The 22995-nt window shown below is 48.0% G+C and overlaps 1 protein-coding gene across 2 annotated transcripts in view; it reads right to left on the bottom strand.

Moving 5' to 3' along the window:
• The window catches only part of stt3a (STT3 oligosaccharyltransferase complex catalytic subunit A), a 56923-nt gene extending 45487 nt beyond the window's left edge, over positions 1-11436 (bottom strand). The window contains exon 1 of one of the 2 annotated variants that reach the window (XM_085968125.1): positions 11333-11436. The gene's annotated coding sequence lies outside the window, so the exon portion shown is untranslated. Of the gene's footprint in view, positions 1-333; positions 428-11332 lie in introns of those variants that run through there. The other variant, XM_085968126.1, reaches the window with a different exon arrangement.
• Between the last annotated feature and the right edge of the window lie 11559 nt (positions 11437-22995).

Below are 22995 nucleotides of genomic sequence, written 5' to 3'. Positions count from 1 at the left end.
CGATCAAGGTGGAGGATACTGGAGAGTGGAATACATTTCTACTTTGGGCATCCTGTAATCAACGCTCCCCCCAAGCTGCGCGGGCAGGGAATTACATTTCATATTTGGAGTGTGGATTAGCTCAGGGTGAAGTCAGTGCAGTACTGTAGTGTGCGTCAGCTTCTTGCAATACATTTTTCACTTGCTACCCTTCCCAGCAAAGCCTAAAAATACATCTTCAGAGTTCGGCATTCAGCCAAGGTGACGAGCAGGCACGTGACCCCTGCCAATGGCAGGCAGTGAAAACCAGCCCGTGGCTACTGAACTCCAGCTTTGTATTTTCTCTCCTCCTACCTCGCGGGGAGTGCCTGGCCTCTGGCGTAGCGCTGCTCAGCGGGACAAGACGGAACACCAACTCGCTGCCCTACGCACTGTGATGAGCAAACTGTTCAGAGAGGCCTGCTGGAAGACGAGATTATTCAGCCTTCTGCACCAGTCCATGCCTAAACTAAACCGTACGTCAAAGATTTGCAACATATACCAGGCCTGGACTGGTAGCTAACAGAACACTCCAAGCAGTAAGCTTACAGCAAGCAGCAGCTTTAGTTAATACTCGATGCAGGGTAAAGCTTCCAGAAAGTAACCGTCTGCAAAAGGACCCCTTTTGCAGACTGACACAAACTGACTACTAACGGTGTAATATAGACAGTTTGCTATGGGCTTGTGTCCATGGGGACTGGGTCAAAACTGCTCCAAATGCATTACATTTGTAAGGAGTAAATATGTGAATGACACAGGGTACAGATAACCCAAAGAATATCTCCTACGTTATAATTTCATTCTTAAACAACCTGCTTCTGCCACATATTTAAAATCCAAAACTACTCCCTTCAGAATGTTTAAGTCGAAATCCGTGTCTCTCACACACTGCCCCATACCAGAGCAAGATTTGTTCACTTATTCGTTCATGGGATGTGGGCGTCGCTGGCAAGGCCGGCATTTATTGCCTATTCCTAATTGCCCTTGAGCAGGTGGTGGTGAGCCGCCTTCTTCAACCGCCGCAGTCCGTGTGGTGAAGGTAGTTCCACAGTGCTGACTTTGTTACAACTGAGGGACTTGCTGGGCCATTTCAGAGGGTAATTAAGAGTCAACCACATTGCCGTGGGTCTTGAGTCACATATCGGCCAGACCGGGTAAGGACAGCAGATTTCCTTCCCTAAAGGACATCAGTGAACCAGTTGGGTTTTTCCGACAATCTGGTAGTTTCACGGTCACCATCACTGATACTAGCTTTTTAATTCCAAATTTATTTAATTAACTGAATTTAATTTCTCCAGTTGCCGTGGTGGGATTTGAACTCACGTCTCTGGATTATTAGGCCAGTAACATAACCACGATGCTACCGTACTTGGGGAATTGTGCGTGTGTGGAGGCAGTATGAAGATAGCGGTTGAGGCCATGGCCTTGACATGATTCCGTCGGGAAATCTGAATTTGCGATTTGTAATTTATATGCAGAATTTTACGAGCTATTTAAAAAAAAAACAACCACAAACCTGCTAAATCTGCGTTCCACGGCTGTTCAGCTGCCAAAGTCCCTTTGCTGCTGGTCCCGGCGGAACACACCAGCCCACGCCTTGCCTCACCCGACCCACACAGTAGGCTGTCTCCCCTCCCCTCCCCACTCATCAACGCCGCGGCTGCTCTCAGGCCCGGTCCTGGGCCCCGAGGGACTTGTTATCAAAGTCTGGGGGCTGGAATCCAGTGACCGCAGATGGGAGGCCTTGCAGCACTTAATTGCTTCCTTTTTTTTATGGAAGGCTCTCTAAGAGACTGCCAGCTAGCCAGCCATGGTTTACGGAAGCTTTAAAAAAAAACTTGGCTCTCAAACTTGTACTTGTTTGAGCAAAATGCTCTTAGTCAAAGCCAGTACTCTGGAGGACTGATATCTGGTTAGATTTATTTCCCTAAGCTAGCAGTGATGTCGCCAAACTAGTGCAAACAACTATCCTCCTCGCAAAGATTTACATTTAAGCTGGCTTTTGTCCTGTTTGAGTCTACAACCCTTGAAACCCAGGCAACTCAGTCCTATATGTACTCATATTTCTTACTTGGTGATTCCTAGCTGAATTTTGTAGGTCAGGGTTTTTTTTAAGCACGGTTAGTAGCGCCAACTTAAAATATACACCAAATAATGGCAACGTGGCTTTAAACTGGATAGGCCAACCCCAGGCTCCTATACAGCCAACCAAGACAAAAACTTGGACGAACTGCTCTCCGCCCCTCTCCTCCTGCCCACACACAACCCGAGTGCAAGGCAGAGTCTGCAAAACAGGACCTTTTCACCTCCTCCCAGGAGCAGAAAGCAAACCAGTGACAGCGGCCCACCACCAAGCAGGCAAGAACGACTCCAACCACTCTGGTTGTCCGAGCCAAGTGAACCCTAGAGACCAAGAACAAATTGCTTCAACTCTTTAAACCCTCAAGTGATCCCAGTGCAGAAACAAGCGGGTCAAGACACCCGAAGGCATTAATGTAGTCCTGCAAGCACAGTGCAATTTAAACGTACAGTAGCTTCATACATGTCTGACAGCAAACTCTTAAAAAGACAAACTTAAAAAAAGCTGTTTCCCACATTGAAACGGTGACTACACTCCAAAAGTACTTCATTGGCTGTAAAGCGCTTTGAGACCTCCGGTTGTCGTGAAAGGTGCTATAGAAATGCAAGTCTTTCTTTCTTCTTTCTTACCTACCTCAAAAAAAATACCGTTTCATATTTACTAAATGCTCCAGAACTAGCTCCCACCCACAGAACACACTGAGAATTTGCGCCGTCTCCTCAATGCGTTTATGTGTAATACTTCTTCCTGTGTCCAGTCTTAACTTAACGTTGAAACTCATGGGTTAGATGAAGAGGTGTGGGAGGAGGCTATGTAAACACCAGCATAGACTAGTTGGGCCGAATGGCCGGTTTCTGCACTGTAGATTCTATGTAAAACCAAAGGGGAAAGCGATTGGCACACTAACTATTATAAAGAGACAGTTATGAGTTTAAAAGGGAAGAAATGAAACAAATTTGAAGATATCTCGGTGATAGAAAACTTTCTTCCACAAGACTGTGAAAAATCCAGAAGCAATACGTGTAAGTAAATTCATTCCGGTTTCCTCTTGTACCACTAGGTCATCAACTGGTGCAGTGTGGGATATGCTGATCGTTCTACAATCCAGCTTCACTGGGCAAATTCTACAACTTACTCTATGTTGGGGTATATATTGATATTTATCAGGGTGAGAGAGGTCAACACAGGTGAATGGAACGTTTCTTTACCTAGGGTCAGCATCAAGCACTCGTAGGTCAAGTGCAGCATAGGCTAGATGCAAAATAAAGTTCCCTCTCCACTGCCACAGTACGGGTTATAAAAAGATTTGCATTTCTATAGCGCCTTGCACGTCCCACAGCACTGTACAGCAATGACGTACTGTTTGTTGTAATGTATGAAACGACACACACACACACACACAGGCACCCCATCGTCTCATTCTAATAGGTTGTCCATGCCAGCTGTGAGCAGCCACTAGGAGGCGAGCAGGTGCAAGGACCCCTTAGGCAGGACATGCATGTCCAGTTTTCCCCTCCTCCTCGTTGTAGGGTTGCCAACTCAGATCGGACGTAATCCTGCAGGATTCATTGCACGACTTTCCGTCTCCAACCGCCCTGCCCCCACGTTTCGGCCACAGGTCGCCCGACACGCCCATCCACGCGGCACTCCGCCTTCCCACCTCAACGGGAGGGTAAGCGGGCTCTTAAATGACCCGACCAGACAATGCTTGACTGCACCACACGGACAAATATTTTAGCTCACTACAGTCAAACCAGGGCACGAACTAAACTAGGCTGACACTCCAGTGCATTACAGGAAACTTTGGTTTATCCGGAGGTTAACTGTCCGGAATGCTCGAGCCACCGGCAAAAATCAGGAACCGTTTCGTTAGTTTTTTTTCCCACCAGTCAGGCTCTGCAAGGTCTCGCTGAAGCTGTTGCTAAGCTACAGAGACGCTTGCAAGGTACGGCCGACTGTTCAGAAGCTGTTGCTAAGCAACAGGGTTTGTTGCTAGATACGGAGCTCAAAAGCTCCGTATGTTTTAACATTAGCGCTGGTTTGTCTGGCAGTTTTGATGGGACGGCAACAGCTCGGTCCCGTCGGTGCCGGATAGCACACAGTTTCCTGTAATTCAATCGTTTACATAAAGAGTCAAACTCCTCCGACATCTCACTGGGAAACATGAGGTCAGACGGACGTACAGAGCAGGAAGGGTCCATGTTTGTGCTTTGAGCTGATCAAAGCTGGGATAGCAGCTGATTTCACTGCACCCGAGCTAGGGAGAAGTGGGAAAAAAGGTTTTTTTTGAACAGGGTCCAGTGACCAATACCTGGGCACTGCATGGGTGTAAATGGCAAGAGGGGGCAGAATCAGTTCTGGCTGTGACGCCCCTTTAGTCGAATAACTTGACAAGACTTGCTGTCTGAGCTCACATAAGTAGAATGGTCACTTCAACCACCTTCTGCCCCACCTGTGACAGAGACTGTAGGTCCCGCATTGGACTCATCAGTCACCTGAGAACTCATTTTTAATGTGGAAGCAAGTCATCCTCGGTTCTGAGGGACTGCCTAAGAAGAAGAATGGTCACTTGGACAATCTACCCACACAACTGTGCCCCAGCATACCAGCAAGGTTGCAGAAGGATAAATATATTTTTATTTCACCTGCACATTTAAAAAAAAAAAATCAGAATAACCAAATGTGAAAGACCAGGAAAATGACAGCAGCGGTAATTCCCACAGTAAAAAACAAAATCACATCTGGAATTGTCTAACTGACTGGGATTTTGCAGATTTCTGGAGGATACAATCAGGATTTGCAAAGGTTTTTTTGAAATTGAGAATTCTTCACAGGGTTGAAGGGAGTAGGAGAGAAGATCAGATAAAGTGGTTACACCACACAAAGTTTGGGTATTCAAAGCTTGCAGATGGTTGGCACAACAGAGGTCTGAGGGAAGGAGTCTGATGTCCTGGAAAGAGTTAGTGAGGGAGAGTTTGCAGTGAGTCCTCCTTCCCCACAGGGAGGAGGGGTAGTGTGTGGGAGGGAAAGTAAAACTCTGGAGGAACGAGAAGGAAGTTCAAGGTGCCCTGACCAGAATCAGGAACAAAGGGAAAAGAGCAGGGGGGGGCGGTGCAGGGAAAAGAATGGGGCTGAGGGTGAAGGGCAACAGGGGGAGGATGGGACTAAGTGACAAGGGGGGGGGAGATCGAGGAGTGGGGGGATCAGTGAGGGGGGGATCAGTGAGGGGGGAGTGAGGGGGGGGATCAGTGAGGGGGGAGTGAGGGGTGGATCAGTGAGGGAGGAGTGGGGGGGATCAGTGAGGGGGGGAGGGGGGGATCAGTGAGGGGGGGAGGGGGGGATCAGTGAGGGGGGAGGGGGGGATCAGTGAGGGGGGAGGGGGGATCAGTGAGGGGGGAGGGGGGATCAGTGAGGGGGGAGTGAGGGGGGGGATCAGTGAGGGGGGAGTGAGGGGTGCATCAGTGAGGGGGGAGTGAGGGGTGGATCAGTGAGGGGGGAGTGAGGGGGAATCAATGAGGGGGAAGGGGGGGATCAGTGAGGGGGGAGGGGGGGATCAGTGAGGGGGGGGGATCAGTGAGGGGGGGATCAATGATGGGGATGGGGGGATCAGTGAGGGGGGAGTCAATAAGGGGGGAGTGGGGGGGATCAGTGAGGGGGGAGTGGGGGGGGGATCAGTGAGGGGGGAGTGGGGGGGAATTGTAACCAAGTAGTATTAGCATTTATAGACAACTGAGATGATCTTTTTTTCCCCACATTTAGACACGACAAACACATATCATTCTTTAACATATCATAGTAAAAGATCAAAATTAACATGAAATCCTTATATATTTCGACCTGGAATATCCAAGGTCTACGCTCTTCGGTGCTCGACGTGAAGAGCAGGACCCCAGAGTTCATAGATGAAACTAAAGATCTAGATATTATCATTTTACAGGAAACTTGGTATAAAGGAAAAGGACACACTGGCCGTCCCCAAGGGTACACAGAGCTGGTGGTCCCCTCCAATAAATTACCAGGAGTAACCCAAGGCAGGGACTCTGGAGGCATACTGATTTGGTTTAAAACAGAGCTTAAGAATTGCATCAAATTTATAAAAAAGGGCAAAAACCACATGTGGCTCAAAATTGAGAGGGGGATTATCTCTAACACCCAAGATGTTTTCATTTGCGCACTCTATATCCCCCCAATGGAATATCCCCGTACTTTAAAGAGGACACCTTCTCCAACATTGAGGGGGAAATTATCCAATTCCAGGCCCAGGGGAACGTGTTGACCTCAATTCAAGAACTGGCGAAAAACCAGACTTCACCAATAATCAGGGAAACAATTACAAATTCGGGAATAACCACTTCGATATCCCTTCCCTTCCATACAGGCATAACTGCGACAAGCAGACAAATACCAACGGAAAACAGCTCCTGCAGCTCTGTCGAAGCCTGGGTCTGTACATTGTCAATGGTAGGTTCATGGGAGACCTCCTAGGAAGATCGATCTATTGCTCACTTCTTGGCTGCAGCACCGTAGACTATATGATTACGGATTTGGACCCATCCTCTTTCAGAGCATTCACAGTCAAACCACAAACAACACTGTCAGATCACAGTCAAATTACTATGTATCTTAAAAAGACAGAAACAAACACAGAAACACAACCCAGTAAACTGTACAACACCAAAAAATCGTACAGATGGGCCAAAAACGACACGGAAAAATACCAGAAAGCAATTAGCAATGAATCAACTCAAGCTCTCTTGGACACCTTTCTGGATAACATATACACTCACAATAAAGGCGGCGTAAACCGGGCAGTGAATAACCTAAACAATATTTTTGATAATTTGGCAACAAGGTCAAACTTGAAAGCTCGCAAGAACAAACCCAAAACAAAAAGCTATGAAAAATGGTTTGACCCAGATTGCCATAACATGAGGAAAAAACTTAGAAAAATATCAAACCAAAAACACAGACATCCAGAAAACGAGGAATTACGCCTTACTTATTGTCAGACACTAACACAATACAGAAACACACTCAGAACCAAAAAAGAGCAATATATTAAGAATACACTCAGCTCCATTGAGGAATCCATTGATTCCAATTGTTTCTGGGACAACTGGAATACATTACACAAAAAACAACACGACGAATTGGCCATTCAAAATGGAGACACATGGGAAAACCACTTTGAAAAATTATACCAGAAAAACACACTAAGGCCAGAGCAACACCAAATATGCAAAAAACTGGAAAAGCTCGAAATGGCCATAAAAGATAACCAAAACCTGCTAGACTCCATAATAACAGAAAAAGAACTTTTTGAAAAACTCAAGGACCTGCGACCAGGAAAAGCTTGCGGGGCAGGTGGCATACTAAGCGAGATGATTAAACACACAGACGATAAAATGAAACTGGCTATCCTAAAACTCTTCAACTTGGTTCTGAGTGTCGGTTACTTCCCTGATATCTGGAACAAAGAACTCATAACGCCCATATACAAAAGTGGGGACAAAGTCGACCCAAATAACTATCGAGGCATCTGTGTAAACAGTAACCTGGGGAAGGTATTCTGTAGTATCATAAACAAAAGACTTATAAACTTCCTTGAGGAGCACAATGTCTTGAGTAAAAGCCAAATTGGATTCCTGCCAAACTATAGAACATCAGATCATATCTTCACCCTACAGACCCTAATCGACAAACACGTTCATCAAAACAAAAGCAAAATCTACGCATGCTTTATAGATTTCCAGAAGGCTTTCGATTCCATCTGGTACGACGGTTTATTCCTGAAACTTATCGAAAGCGGGGTAGGGGGAAAAACATATGATGTAATTAAATCAATGTATACAAACAACAAATGTGCAGTTAAAATTGGAGACAAACAAACAAAATACTTCCCACAGGGGCAGGGGGTGACGCAGGGCTCGCCAATCTCACCGACACTCTTTAATATTTACATAAATGAATTGGCAAAACTACTTGAACAATCTACAGCACCCGGCCTCACCCTATACGAATCCAAGGTTAAATTCCTCCTCTATGCAGATGACCTGGTTCTGCTGTCACCAACTAAGGAGGGTCTACAGCAGAACCTGGATCTGCTGGAGTCGTACTGCCAGACTTGGGCCCTGACAATAAATCCCCAAAAAACCAAAGTCCTTGTGTTCCAGCAAAGATCCAGACATCAGGGACCCAAAATAAATTTCACACTAGGAACAACCAAAATTGAACAAACCACTAACTACACATACTTGGGCTTAAAAATCAGTTCTACGGGAAATTTCAAACTGGCTGTGAATGAACTGAAAGAGAAAGCAAGAAGGGCTTTCTATGCCATTAAAAAATCAATCCAAATAGAAATCCCAATTAGCATTTGGCTCAAAATTTTCAAATCAGTAATTGAACCAATTGCACTCTATGGCAGTGAGGTGTGGGGACCGCTAACACAACAAGAATTTGCAAAATGGGACAAACACCCAATTGAGATCCTACATGCAGAATTCTGTAAAAGTATCCTCCAGACTCAAAGGAAAACCGTAAACAATGCATGCAGGGCAGAACTAGGCCAATATCCATTAATAATCACTATCCAAAAAAGAGCCACCAAATTCTGGAAACACCTAGAAATGAGCAACCCCCAATGCTATCATTACGAAGCCCTGAAATGCCAAGAGAGGACCATAAAGAAGAATACCCTCAGTCAACTAGTCCTGGGACTCAGTGAAGTAACTACTAACACTACTAACAATAACCAGCCCCAGGACAGTGACAGCGTAACACAAAGAATTCGACCCAACACAGTCGTCGCTAAGCAAAAGGAAAAATATCTGTCATATTGGGCAGAAACAACAAAAACCCAAAGCAAACTCAATTGCTACTTGGCCCTAAACAGACAATACAACATGGCTGATTACCTGACCATGGTAAAGGATAGCAAACTGAGAAAAACCTTGACAATGTACAGACGTAGTGAACATAGCCTGGCGATCAAAAAAGGTAGACACAGGCAGACCCGGCTACCAAGAGAGGACAGGATATGCTCTCACTGCAGTCAGGGAGTGGTGGAGACAGAGATGCACTTCCTCACAGCTTGTAGAAAATATCAGGGCATAAGGGAGAATTTCTACCCAAAATTCACAAAAATATGCCCGGAATTCAGAAATTTGAACGACGACCAAAAACTCCCATACCTACTAGGGAAGAGAGAAATTGTGTAACACTAGCGGCACACTATGTTACAGCTTGCCATAAACAGAGGGACAACCACTAAATATAAGAAAAGAGTATATATATAAATTATATGAAAGTATATTTATACACTCAGGGATATATCTGTTTATACACTGTATGGATAGATCTGTATTTTTGTGTACAAACATGAATGTTTTTCGATGCTTTGGCAACATAAGATGTAACTTGTCATCATGCCAATAAAGCGATTTGAATTGAATTGAATTGAGTGGGGGGGGGGGATCAGTGAGGGGGGAGTGGGGGGGATCAGTGAGGGGGGAGGAATCAGTGAGGGGGGGAGTGGGGGGGGATCAGTGAGCGGGGAGTGGGGGGGATCAGTGAGCGGGGAGTGGGGGGGATCAGTGAGCGGGGAGTGGGGGGGATCAGTGAGCGGGGAGTGGGGGGGGGATCAGTGAGGGGGGAGTGGGGGGGGATCAGTGAGGGGGGAGTGGGGGGGGATCAGTGAGGGGGGAGTGGGGGGGGGATCAGTGAGGGGGGAGTGGGGGGGGGATCAGTGAGGGGGGAGTGGGGGGGGGATCAGTGAGCGGGGAGTGGGGGGGATCAGTGAGCGGGGAGTGGGGGGGATCAGTGAGCGGGGAGTGGGGGGGGGGGATCAGTGAGGGGGGAGTGGGGGGGGATCAGTGAGGGGGGAGTGGGGGGGGATCAGTGAGGGGGGAGTGGGGGGGGATCAGTGAGGGGGGAGTGGGGGGGGATCAGTGAGGGGGGAGTGGGGGGGGATCAGTGAGGGGGGAGTGGGGGGGGGATCAGTGAGGGGGGAGTGGGGGGGGGATCAGTGAGGGGGGAGTGGGGGGGGATCAGTGAGGGGGGAGTGGGGGGGGGATCAGTGAGGGGGGGGGATCAGTGAGGGGGGAGTGGGGGGGATCAGTGAGGGGGGAGTGGGGGGGATCAGTGAGGGGGGAATCAGTGAGGGGGGAGTGGGGGGGATCAGTGAGGGGGGAGTGGGGGGGATCAGTGAGGGGGGAGTGGGGGGGGATCAGTGAGGGGGGAGTGGGGGGGATCAGTGAGGGGGGAGTGGGGGGATCAGTGAGGGGGGGAGTGGGGGGGGATCAGTGAGGGGGGGAGTGGGGGGGATCAGTGAGGGGGAGTGGGGGGGATCAGTGAGGGGGGAGTGGGGGGATCAGTGAGGGGGGAGTGGGGGGGATCAGTGAGGGGGGAGTGGGGGGGATCAATGAGGGGGGAGTGGGGGGGGATCAGTGAGGGGGGAGTGGGGGGGATCAGTGAGGGGGCGTGGGGGTGGATCAGTGAGGGGGGGGATCAGTGAGGGGGGAGTGGGGGGGATCAGTGAGGGGGGAGTGGGTGGGATCAGTGAGGGGGGAGTGGGGGGGATCAGTGAGGTGGGAGTGGGGGGGATCAGTGAGGTGGGAGTGGGGGGGATCAGTGAGGGGGGAGTGGGGGGGATCAGTGAGGGGGGAGTGGGGGGGATCAGTGAGGGGGGAGTGGGGGGGATCAGTGAGGTGGGAGTGGGGGGGATCAGTGAGGGGGGAGTGGGGGGGATCAGTGAGGGGGGAGTGGGGGGGGATCAGTGAGGGGGGAGATCAGTGAGGGGGGAGTGGGGGGGATCAGTGAGGGGGGAGTGGGGGGGATCAATGAGGGGGGAGTGGGGGGGGAGATCAATGAGGGGGGAGTGGGGGGGGATCAGTGAGGGGGGAGATCAATGAGGGGGGAGTGGGGGGGGATCAGTGAGGGGGAGGATCAGTGAGGGGGGAGTGGGGGGGATCAGTGAGGGGGGAGTGGGGGGGGGATCAGTGAGGGGGGAGTGGGGGGGGGGATCAGTGAGGGGGGAGTGGGGGGATCAATGAGGGGGGAGTCGGGGGGGGATCAGTGAGGGGGGAGTGGGGGGATCAGTGAGGGGGGAGATCAGTGAGGGGGAGGGACCGGGGCAGTGAACAAACTGAAGCCGCTGCTGTGGCTCAGGCCCGGGCCCCGCTCACCCCCATCTACGGGCCCCGGGCCTCCCGCCACCCCAGGCCCCGCTTTTACCTGCTCGCCGCGGCGCTCACTCCATCCAACCCCGGCTCGGCCCGCACGCCGGCCCAACCTACCCCGACACCGGAAGCGTCCGCCGCTCGGCCAATGGCGGCCCCGCGCTGCCCGCTCTGCCGCCCTCCGATTGGCCGCGGCGGCTGTCAGTCAGCGGCGCCTGCTTCCGGTGCGAGGCTGGGCTGAGCGCGCGATGATGTACGTGTCAGTCCGGCGGGGGCAAGAGGGGCCCCTCCCACCCGGCCCGGCCGCGCAGCCTGCTGGGATCTGGGATGGTTCACCCAGGGCATGTGTCAATCAAACAGTCTCAGCTGCACTCAAAGCCCTGAAGCCAGGCTTTTACATTAGGAAAATTAAAATGGGCCTGGTTATAAAGTTAAGACATGAAAATCTGCATGATCTGAAACTTTTTCCAGCTAAAATGTTACTCTCCTCGTCAAACACCTTTGTCTCGGCCCAGAAGTCTGTATCCTTGGCATAACTTGGGTGACCAATGTTGGCCGAGTTCCTGAAAGTTTTGTCAAATCACCTCCCGCCCCAGCCTGTCACCAGCCTTTGTTCCCCATCTCTTTTTATGATTAATAAACAAAAGTCTTCAAAGAGAATGAAAAAAAAACCACCGTTTCTTTTAATGCCGCTGTGGTTTTTCTCCTGGGTTGCGCTCATGGCTTTACTTCTATCCCCTCTTTTTCTACCGCCTGTTTCATTGTCTTGCTGTGTCTTTTGACTTGTGTGTATTCGTTAATCTGCAAATCAATCTGGCCAAGTTATTTTCACAGAATCACAGAATCACAGAATCCCCACAGTGCAGGTAGAGGCCATTACGGCCCATCGAGCCTGCACCGACACATATCCCACCCTATTCCCGTAACCCCACGTATTTAATCCCCTAACACTAAGGGTCAATTTATCATAGCCAAATCAACCTAACCCGCACATCTTTGGACTGTGGGAGGAAACCGGAGCACCCGGAGGAAACCCACGCAGACACGGAGAATGTGCAAACTCCACACAGACAGTCGCCCGAGGCCGGATTTGAACCCGGGTCCCTGGCGCTGTGAGGCAACAGTGCTAACCACTAGCCCAGGGGTGGGACATTTTTTGGGCTGGAGGGCCACTTAACAAATTTTGGTGAACTGTTGAGGAGCGTCCACCAATGTTCCCCCCTAAGGTGCGCAGCCACACGGTCGGGCACCAATTGCAAGGTCCCGCGCAGGCCGCTCACCAGCTCCTGCCGCTGGAAGAGATACCGCGGACGTTGGTGAGAGCAAAGTGTTAAATTAGTAAAAACAACAGAAAATGCTGGAAAAACTCAGCAGGCCAGGCAACATCCGTGGAGAGAAAATAGAGTCAACGTTTCAGGTGAAAACCCTTTATCAAGACTAAAGAGGCACAGGGAATGAAATAGATTAAGAGGCGGGGCTGAGAGAGAACAAAAGAGAAGAGACATTAAGAGGTATTCAAAACGAGACGAGATGGTGCTAGGACTAGTGGAGACAAAAGACGGCTCTAGATTAGGTGTAAAATGCGCTGGCAGAATGGGAGACAGCTGCCGTGTGGGAGAGAAAAAAAAAGAAAGTGGGGGGGGAAGGCCAAAACAAAGGTGTGGATAAAAAATATAAGTAAAAATGTAATAGGGGCCGAGGTTATGATCTGAGATTACTAAATTTGAAACAGGCCAACTCTTAGTGTTGAGCATCACTCCCACTTCTACCCTCCCAATAATTTATAAACATAATAAATTCAGATAGTAGTCAGATACTAGAAAATGTGGTGTAAAATAGTTAAATCTTCCGTTACTAAATGAATGAAATGATTGATCAGTCGATCGATCGATTGTATGTTGTACTGAAAGTCTACGTGGCTGCTTGGCCAAGCGGCTCGAGTCTTTAGAAGCACAAGTAGCTCTTTGTGGACACTTTCTGTTTCAAAAAACTGAAGAACAGAAGAAATAATTAACGGAGACCGGTGGCATAGCTTGCCAGTTCAACAAATGACTGCAATTATATAGGGCCCTGGTGAGACCACACCTGGAGTATTGTGTACAGTTTTGGTCTCCTTAACCAAGGAAGGATATACTTGCCATAGAGGGAGTGCAATGAAGGTTCACCAGACTGGTTCCTGGGATGGGGGGATTGTCCTACGAGAACAGATTGAGTAGACGGGGCCTATATTCTCTAGCGTTTAGAAGAATTCTTACAGGGCTTGACAGGGTAGATGCAGGGAGGATGTTTCCCCTGGCTGGGGAGTCTAGAACCAGGGGTCACAGTCTCAGAATAAGGGGTTGGCCATTTAAAAAAAAATCGTTTATGGGATGTGGGCGTCGCTGGCAAGGCCAGCATTTATTGCCCATCCCTAATTGCCCTTGAGAAGGTGGTAGTGAGCCGCCTTCTTGAACCGCTGCAGTCAGTGTGGTGAAGGTACTCCCACAGTGCTGAGACAAGGAGAAATCTCTTCACTCAGAGGGTTGTGAATCATTGGAATTCTCTACCCCAGAGGGCTGTGGAGGCTCGGTCGTTGAGTATGTTCAAGACAGAGAGCGATAGATTTTTGAATATTAAGGGAATCAAGGGATATGGGGATAGTGCAGGAAAGTGGAGATGAGGTAGAAGATCAGCCATGATCTTATTGAATGGCGGAGCAAGCTCGAGGGGCCAAATGGCCGACTCCTGCTCCTATTATTTTCTTATGTTCTTAAATGGCACCAAAGAATGGTGTGATGTGGGTTTTTGCCCATTTTCCCTCACACAGCAAGTCCTTAATCTCCATTGGACTGTCAGGAAGAAAGAGGGGTCAACAGAAAATGAGTATGTCCCCACAAGGAAGTAAATTTGGAGGGTGGGACACCACGGGTCACAGTAGAATGGCACTGTCAGAGGTCTGGGACCAAGTTGCCCACCTTTTTTCTCAGCTGAGAATGCATTGGTTGTGTGCAGGGACCTAAAGAGAAAAAAACCACATACAACAAAAAGTAAAAGAGTAAAAAGATAACTTAAAAAGGGTTTGCTTAATGTAAGAAAATACTATATTTGTAAAATAAATGCAGGTAGTTCTTTAGCTAAACTCTTACTTAGTCAAACAATCATATTCCAATAAGTGATATTGCAGCTTGCTGTTGATTATAATTAGAGATGTACTTTGTAGACAAATAGTGTACGAGGTTAAGAAGCATAAAGCTTCCCATTTGGGATATTTGTGTCGCTGCGGAACTGCTCAGGCTGTTTCCATCGATATTTTATTTTCCATTTGGCCATTTTTAGTAGTTGTCCTTCTCGTTCAGATATGCTGGGGGTAATTTGAACCTAACCCACCAGAGGGGATTGAAGTGACTGCCCGTTTTACACCTTTGCCGATTTCACTGTCCACTGATTTCAATAGAAAGTGAAATCAGGCGGGGTGTAAAACAAGCGGCCAATCTGATCTTATTAGTTTCCCGCCGGGTGCTTGAGGTTGAAATTCCCACCTGCTATTTCCAAACACAACGCAAGCAAATTTCTCCTTACGATAGTTTTGTTCTGATCCTTAATAATGTTTGAGCTACTCTTCTCACCGCCATTGCTTTAATTCTGACATTTGGCCTGTGATCTGACAGCAAAGCAGTGATCTCTCCACACGCAGTGAGCAAATGGGAGTAAACTGGAGGTGCATTGTGCAGGAAGAAATCAATACACGTGACGACCTTTGCTCTCATTTCAAGCTGCACTGCTGAAGAGGATAAGACACGAAGCTTGGAATGTGGAAGACAATCTTGTGTCAGGCAGTGTGCTTGGAGATGATGTCCAAATATTTATCAGAATCCAGTCTGGTCCCCTGCATTGAAAACTCTTGAAGCATCTCGGATTTGTGAAACATTGAGGTTGATTTTATTGGAAATCTCAAATTCAGCACTGATTTGCAGACCTTTATTATCGCAATGCTCTTGCCATTGAGATGCATCAGTCACCTGAATAAGGCAGAGTTGATATTTTCAATAAATACAGGGTTCAGTTGCATATTTCCAAATATGATTGGCTTCCCAAGTCCATAAAACGCCACAGATCAGATCATTCAGTCATGCTCATTTTCAAAGAAAGATCTCAATTGCAACTGCCGCAGCAGCAAGAGTGGAATGTCGATCCTTCTCTTGCAGCTGATCGGGGATCTGGGATGTGTTTGACGTTGCTGAGATTGCTGAGCTTACACTTCTTGGGGCCGATTTTCATTCTGGGTGGACATCGGGGGAGTGGTGCAATGGTGCTGCCTGTCCAATGATGGTGGCGAGAGGACCCAGCCATTTTGATGGCCGGGCCTCATCTGTGTTAAATCCAGCTACAACTGCTAAACCAGGGCTCACAGATCGAAGGAAGGGGTGAGGGGGTGGGGGGGTGGGCAGGGATGTAAATCTGGCGGGTCCTCCGTGGAACATATCCAGACACACTGATGCAGCAGATGGCAGATTCGATTTGGTCGCCTCTGTTTTTGGTTGTGACTCCCCTGATGCCTCGGAGACAATGACCCGCCTCCTGACGTTATGTGGGGCGGGGTCAGGCTAGGGGGTCAGGTGTGGCGTATGTTCGGCCTCGGAGCCAGGCTTTGGCGGGCCGGATTAAATCCACTATGGGCCATATTTTTCCCACCATTGTTTTAGCCTGTACGCATTGGCCTGACAGTGTGTTATTATCTGCATTTTGGAAGGGCCAAGCACATTTTGTGGACATCCCACGGATTCTCCAACGATCAATATATTGTAATTAGAGATTAATTGTTAAACTGGACCTGCTAACCCAGACATGACATGCGCAAGATGCAGGTTACATAAGAACATAAGAAATAGGAGCAGGAGTTGGCCATTCAGCCATTCGAGCCTGCTCCGCCATTCAATGAGATCATGGCTGATCTTCTGCCTCAACTCCACTCACCGGCCCGATCGCCATATCCCTTGATGCCCTTACTAGTCAGAAATCTATCGACTTCTGTTTTGAATATACCCAATGATTGAGCCTCCACAGCCCTCTGGGTAGAGAATTCCAAAGATTCACCACCCTCTGTGTGAAGATATTTCTTCTCATCTCAGTCCTGAATGGCCAACCCCTTATCCTGAGGCTGTGGCCCCTGGTTCTAGACACCCCAGCCAAGGGAAACATTCTCCCAGCATCCACCCTATCAAGCCCTGTAATAATTTTGTATGCTTCAATGAGATCCCCTTTCATTCTTCTGAATTCAAGAGAATACAGGCCTAGTTTACTCAATCTCTTCTCATCTGACGGTTTTGGGTCAGAACCTTAGTCTGCTTAAGGAAACCACCTTTATCCTGTGAGCACAACTCAGGGAAGAGGAAGAAAAAAAAGTATGGAATGAAGGAAGGGACACTTTTGAGTAATGCTTTCATGCCAACATTTATAATGGGAAAACCATATGTCAACATTTTGCCGTCACACTTTGTTAACATTCCAAATGAAACCTCTCCAAATGCTTTAATAAAATCATCCTCCATTTTCCCTCAAGTTACTGAAATTTCTAATTGTCCAAATTAAGGTTTTAATTAAAATAAATTACATATTCTATAATAATTAAATTCAGTTTCTCCATTGATGTCTTGTGTCTTTTAATACCTTTAAAAATTGTTTTTACTTCAATTCTGAGGATATTATTACCTCAGAACAGTTGGAGAGAGCTTCCAACAACATCTAGGCATTCTGAGTATGTGCAGGCTGCAGAATTTCCAAACGTGATCTTTGTTTGAACATAAAGAAAAAGAAAGACTTGCATTTACATAGCACCTTTCACATGCCAGGACATCTCCAAGTGTTTTACAGAAACTTTATGAAGCGTAGTCACTATTGTAATGTAGGAAATGCGGCAGCCAATTTGTGAGAATGAACAGGCAATCTGTTTGACTGATGTTGATTGAGGGATAAATTTAGCCAGGACACCGGGGATAACTCCTCTGCTCTTCTTCAAAATAGTGCCATGGGATCTTTTATGTCCACCTGAGAGAGTGGAGGGGGCCTTGGTTTTAATGTCTCATCCGAAAGACGGCACCTCCGACAGTGCAGCACTCCCTCAGTATTGCACTGGAGTGTCAGCCTAGCTTTTTGTGCTCAAGTCTCTGGAGTGGGACTTGAACCCACCACCTTACATAGGTACATAGGTACATAGAAGATAGGAGCAGGAGTAGGCCATTCGGCCCCTCGAGCCTGCTCCGCCACTGAATGAGATCATGGCTGAACATCCAAACTCAGTACCCTGTCCCTGCCTTCTCCCCATATCCTTTGATCCCTTTAGCCTTAAGAAATATATCTAACTCCTTCTTGAATATATTTAATGAATTGGCCTCAACTGCCTTCTGTGGTAGAGAATTCCACAGGTTCACCACTCTCTGGGTGAAGAAATTCCTCCTCATCTCTGTCCTAAATGGCTTACTCCTTATCCTTAGACTGTGACCCCTGGTTCTGGACTCCCCGGCCATCAGGAACATCCTTCCTGCAGTTAGTCTGTCTAGTCCTGTTAGAATTTTATAAGTTTCAATGAGATCCCCTCTCATTCTTCTAAACTCCAGCGAGTATAAGCCCAATCGACCCAATCTCTCCTCATACGTCATTCCTGCCATCCCAGGTATCAGTCTGGTGAATCTTCGCAGCACTCCCTCCATGGCAAGAACATCCTTCCTCAGATAAGGCGACCAAAACTGCACACAATACTCAAGATGTGGTCTCACCAAGGCCCTGTACAACTGCAGCAAGACATCCTTGTTCCTGTACTCAAACCCTCTTGCTACGAAGGCCAACATACCATTTGCCTTCTTAATCACCTGCTGCACCTGCATGCTTACCTTCAGCGACTGGTGCACAAGGACACCCAGGTCTTGTTGCACTTCCCCTTCTCCCAATCTATTGCTGTTCAGATAATAATCTGCCTTCCTGTTTTTGCCACCAAAGTGGATAACCTCGCATTTATCCACATTATACTGCATCTGCCATGCATCTGCCCAATCACCCAACCTGTCCAAAGCATACTGGAGTTTCTCGGCATCCTCCTCACAATCCCATGTGCCTTAACTTTACACGCTAATCTCTTATGCGGGGCTTTATCGAAAGCCTTCTGAAAGTCCAAATACACCACATCCACTGGTTCTCCCTTATCTATTTTACCAGTTACATCCTCCAAAAATTCCAGTACATTAGTCAAGCACGATGGCATAGTGGTTAGCACTGTTGCCTCACAGCGCCAGGGACCTGGGTTCGAATCCAGCCTCGGGTGACTTGTCTGTGTGGAGTTTGCACATTCTCCCCGTGTTTGCGTGGGTTTCCTCCGGGTGCTCCGGTTTTCTCCCACAGTCCAAAGATGTGCGGGTTAGGTTGATTGGCTATGATAAATTGACCCTTAGTGTTAGGGGATTAAATACGTGGGGTTACGGGGATAGGGTGGGATATGTGTTGGTGTAGGGGTTACGGGGATCGGGTGGGATATGTGTTGGTGCAGGCTCGATGGGCCGAAATGGCCTCTATCTGCACTGTGATTCTTCTGTGATTTACCTTTTGTAAATCCATGTTGACTTTGTCCGATCCTGTCACTGTATTCCAAGTGCTCTGCTATTACATCTTTTATAATGGACTCTAACATTTTCCCCACTACCGATGTCAGGCTTACCGGTCTATAATTCCCCGTTTTCTCTCTACCACCTTTTTTGAATAGTGGGGCAACATTAGCTACCCTCCAATCCATGGGAACTGTTCCAGAGTCTATAGAATTTTGGACCAGCAATGCATCTACTATTTCTAGGGCCACTTCCTTAAGTACCCTAAGATGTAGATTATCAGGCCCTGGGGATTTATCAGCCTTCAATCCCATCAATTTCCCTAACATCATTTCCCTACAAATACTGATTTCTTTCAGTTCCTCCCTCTCATTAGACCCTATGTTCCCCGACATCTCTGGGAGGTTATTTGTGTCCTCCTTTGTGAAGACAGAACCAAAGTATGTATTTAATTGGTCTGCCATTTCTTTGTTCCCCATTATAAATTCCCCTGATTCTGACTGCAAGGGACCTATGCTTGACTTCACCAATCTTTTTCTCTTCACACATCTATAGAAGCTTTTACCGTCAGTTTTTATGTTCCCTGCAAGCTTACTCTCATACTCTATTTTCCCCCTCTTAATTAATCCCTTTGTCCTCCTTTGTTGAATCCTAAACTGTTCCCAATCCTCAGGTTTACTGCTTCTTCTGGCCAATTTATATGTCCTCTCCTAGGATCTTATGCTATCCCTAATTTCCCTTGTTAGCCACGGTTGATTCACCTTTTTTGTTTTATTTTAATGCCAAACAGGGATGAACAAATTCTATAGTTCATCCATGCGATCTTTAAATGTTTGCCGTTGCCTATCCACTGTCAACCCTTTGAGTAACATTCCCCAATCAATCCTACCCAACTCGCGCCTCATACCATCGTAGTTTCCTTTGTTTAAATTCAGGACCCTAGTCTCCGAGTCAAATACTTCACTCTCCATCTTGATGAAGAATTCTATCATATTATGATCGCTCTGCCCCAAGGGGCCTCACATAACAAGATTGCTAATTAATCCTTTCTCATTACATAATACCCAGTCTAAGATGGCCTGATCTCTAGTTGGTTCCTCAACATATTGGTCCAGGAAACCATCCTGTATACACTCCAGGAATTCCTCCTCCACAGTATTATTACTAATTTGGTTAGCCCAATCTATATGTAAATTAAAGTCACCCATGATAACTGCTGTGCCCTTATTGCACGCATCTCTAATTTCCCATTTAATGCCTTCCCCAACCTCCGCATTACTGTTTGGGGGTCTGTATACAACTCCCACTAACGTTTTCTGTCCCTTGGTATTTCTCAGCTCTACCCATACAGATTCTACATCATCAGAGCTAATATCCTTCCTTACAATTGTGTTAATCTCCTCTTTAACCAGCAATGCTACCCCACCTCCTTTTCCTTTTTGCCTGTCTTTCCTGAATATTGAATACCCCTGGATGTTGAGTTCCCAGCCCTGGTCACCCTGGAGCCATGTTTCTGTAATCCCAATCGTATCATATCCGTTTTCATCTATTTGCGCAGCTAATTCATCCACCTTATTACGAATGCTCCTCGCATTAAGACACAAAGCCTTCAGGCTTGTTTTTTTAACACTCTTAGACCTTTTAGAATTATTATTTACTGTGGCCATGTTTGATTTAAACCCTTGATTACTCTGACTGCCACTTTTGCTTTTCTCCTTCCTGTCTTTTGCTTCTATCCTTGTTTCCCTTTCCTCTGTCTCCCTGCACAGGTTCCCAACCCCCTGCCATTTTAGTTTAAACCCTCCCCCAGAGCACTAGCAAACACTCCTCCTAGGACATCAGTCCCAGTACTGCCCAGGTGCAAACTGTCCGTTTTGTACTGGTCCCACCTCCCCCAGAGCCGGTTCCAATGTCCCAGGAATTTGAATCCCTCCCCCTTGCACCATTCCTCTAGCCACGTAGTCATCTGAAATATCCTTCTATTTCTACTCTGACTAGCACGTGGCACTGGTAGCAATCCTGAGATTACTACCTTTGAGGTCCTATTTTTTAATTTACCTCCTAACTCCCTATATTCAGCTTTTAGGACCTCATCCCGGTTTTTACCCGGTTCTAGGACCTCATCCCGGTTCTGACACAGAAGTGAGAGTGCTACCAATTGAGTCACGGCCGACAACATGAAGTGATGTAGAAGGGTGAGTCCCACCATCCTGATAATTTGAGATTATTTTGCTTATTCTGAAGACTTCACAAGAAATTGAGACTGAATTCAGAAAACTTAGTCACAGGCAAGTCTGACATAGATTTAAATTTATTAACAGCCGCAACTAATTCTCATTCCTACGGCAATAACCTCCATCCTCCAATTCTCTACCCTTCAAATAGCTTCTGGATTTCACTTGCCTGCTACGCCTGTCTCTGAACTTGGATAATAGTTCGTCGATGCTCCACACCGACTCCATCCTACCTACGCCAACTTTATCCCTCCATGGGACCTCTGACTTTAACTCTGGTCTCCCTGTTATTGTCTCCAACCTACTCCCTGCTACTACCAGGAAATATGTATCCCATTAATAACCAGGCCTATATAATCTGAGTTTTTCCCTGTGTCCATTCGTCTGCACACTTTGGCTGCTGCTCCGGACTCGAGCTGTTCACTTCTATTTCCACTTTTTTCTCCCCCTTTTCCTTTCCTCTCTATCCCTCCCTGACCGCTCTCTCCTGTCGTCATGCTTCCTTTCATCTCTCCTCTCTCGGATACTCTGCCCTCCCAAATCCCTGCCCCAATCCTTCATTACTCTTCCAACTCTCCTGCCACTGTCCCAGGCTTGACTCCCTCTTAGATAAGCCTACAGCTTCCCTTTGTGCCTCTCTTGGCATCCTCTGAAAGGCCCAACGTGGCACTCATCACTGCCTCCTCACGAGTAACAACCCCAACTCTCCCATCCTACTCTCTCGCCAACCTTCCCATCCAGCGCGCCCACTGGGGGAAAATCTTGCCAATCTCCTCCCCCTCCAACTCATCCCCCCCCAGCACTGACCCCGTGGACGCTGGCAGTGGGGCAGCCATCACCGACCCTCTCCGCATCTCCCTCCAGAATGTCCGTTCACTTGCGAACAAGGCCCTTGCCATCCATGAGCTTATCGTGGATGATTGCATCGACATCATGGCCCTGACGGAAACTTGGCTGAGGGGCGATGACACCTTACCCTTAAATGAAGACTCCCCTCCTGAGTATACCTTCCACCACTTGCCCCGCTCTGACCGCTGTGGTGGCGGTGTGGCTCTCATCACCAAATCACACCTTGGTCTGTCTCTCTATTCCTCCGGCAGTTTCTCCTCCTTTGAGCATCTCACCTTATTCCACCCCTCTCGCCTCTCATTTAAAATTCTCGTTCTCTACCGCCCACCCAAGTACCATAAAAATGTTATTACTGAGATATCTTCACTGCCTTCCTCCCTCAGCCTCTGTACCGAGCGACTTCTCATCCTTGGTGATTTCAACCTCCATCTCAATTCATCATGCTCGCTCTCCTCTGAGTTCACTAGCCTCCTATCCTCCCTTAATCTCTCCCTCCATGTAAACTCCCCAACCCATATTCACGGCCACCCCCTCGACCTTGCCATCTCTCGTGGCCTCGCTATTCCCATTGTGTCAATTGCAGATAAGGCCATCACTGACCACTTCCTCGTATCGCTCTCCACCCACATCCCCCTTCCCCCCCACCCCACAACCCTACTTCCTTCTGTGTCCGTCCCGGGAAAAAACTCTCTCCCATCTCTCTTACAACTGCACTTATGAAATCCCAACTGTCCAACCTTTGGCCTTCCATTCACCACGACATTTCTGCAGCTACCGATCTGCTCAACCACACCTTCACCAGCACCTTTGACGCCCTAGTCCCTATTAAAACAATTGCCCTCTCTCACCCTGGCTGCTCCCCCTGGTACGGCCCTCATCTTCGCTCCCTTAAGTCCAAGGGACGCAGACTTGAACGGATATGGTGGACAACTGGTTTAGCTATTCACCGCCAGATCTGGCTGGACCACGTAAAGCATTATCCGGTCCTGCTCTCGTCTGCCAAAATTGTTCACTATTCCAGAATCATTCTGGAATGCAAAGATAAACCTCGACTTCTATTCTCC

This window comes from Somniosus microcephalus, chromosome 26 (assembly GCF_052327205.1).
Source record: "Somniosus microcephalus isolate GS21.2 chromosome 26, FLI_Smic_1.0, whole genome shotgun sequence".
Classification (NCBI taxonomy): Eukaryota; Metazoa; Chordata; class Chondrichthyes; order Squaliformes; family Somniosidae; genus Somniosus; species Somniosus microcephalus.
The sequence above is the reverse complement of the archived record's forward strand: the minus strand, read 5'-3'. Positions and strand labels throughout refer to the sequence as shown.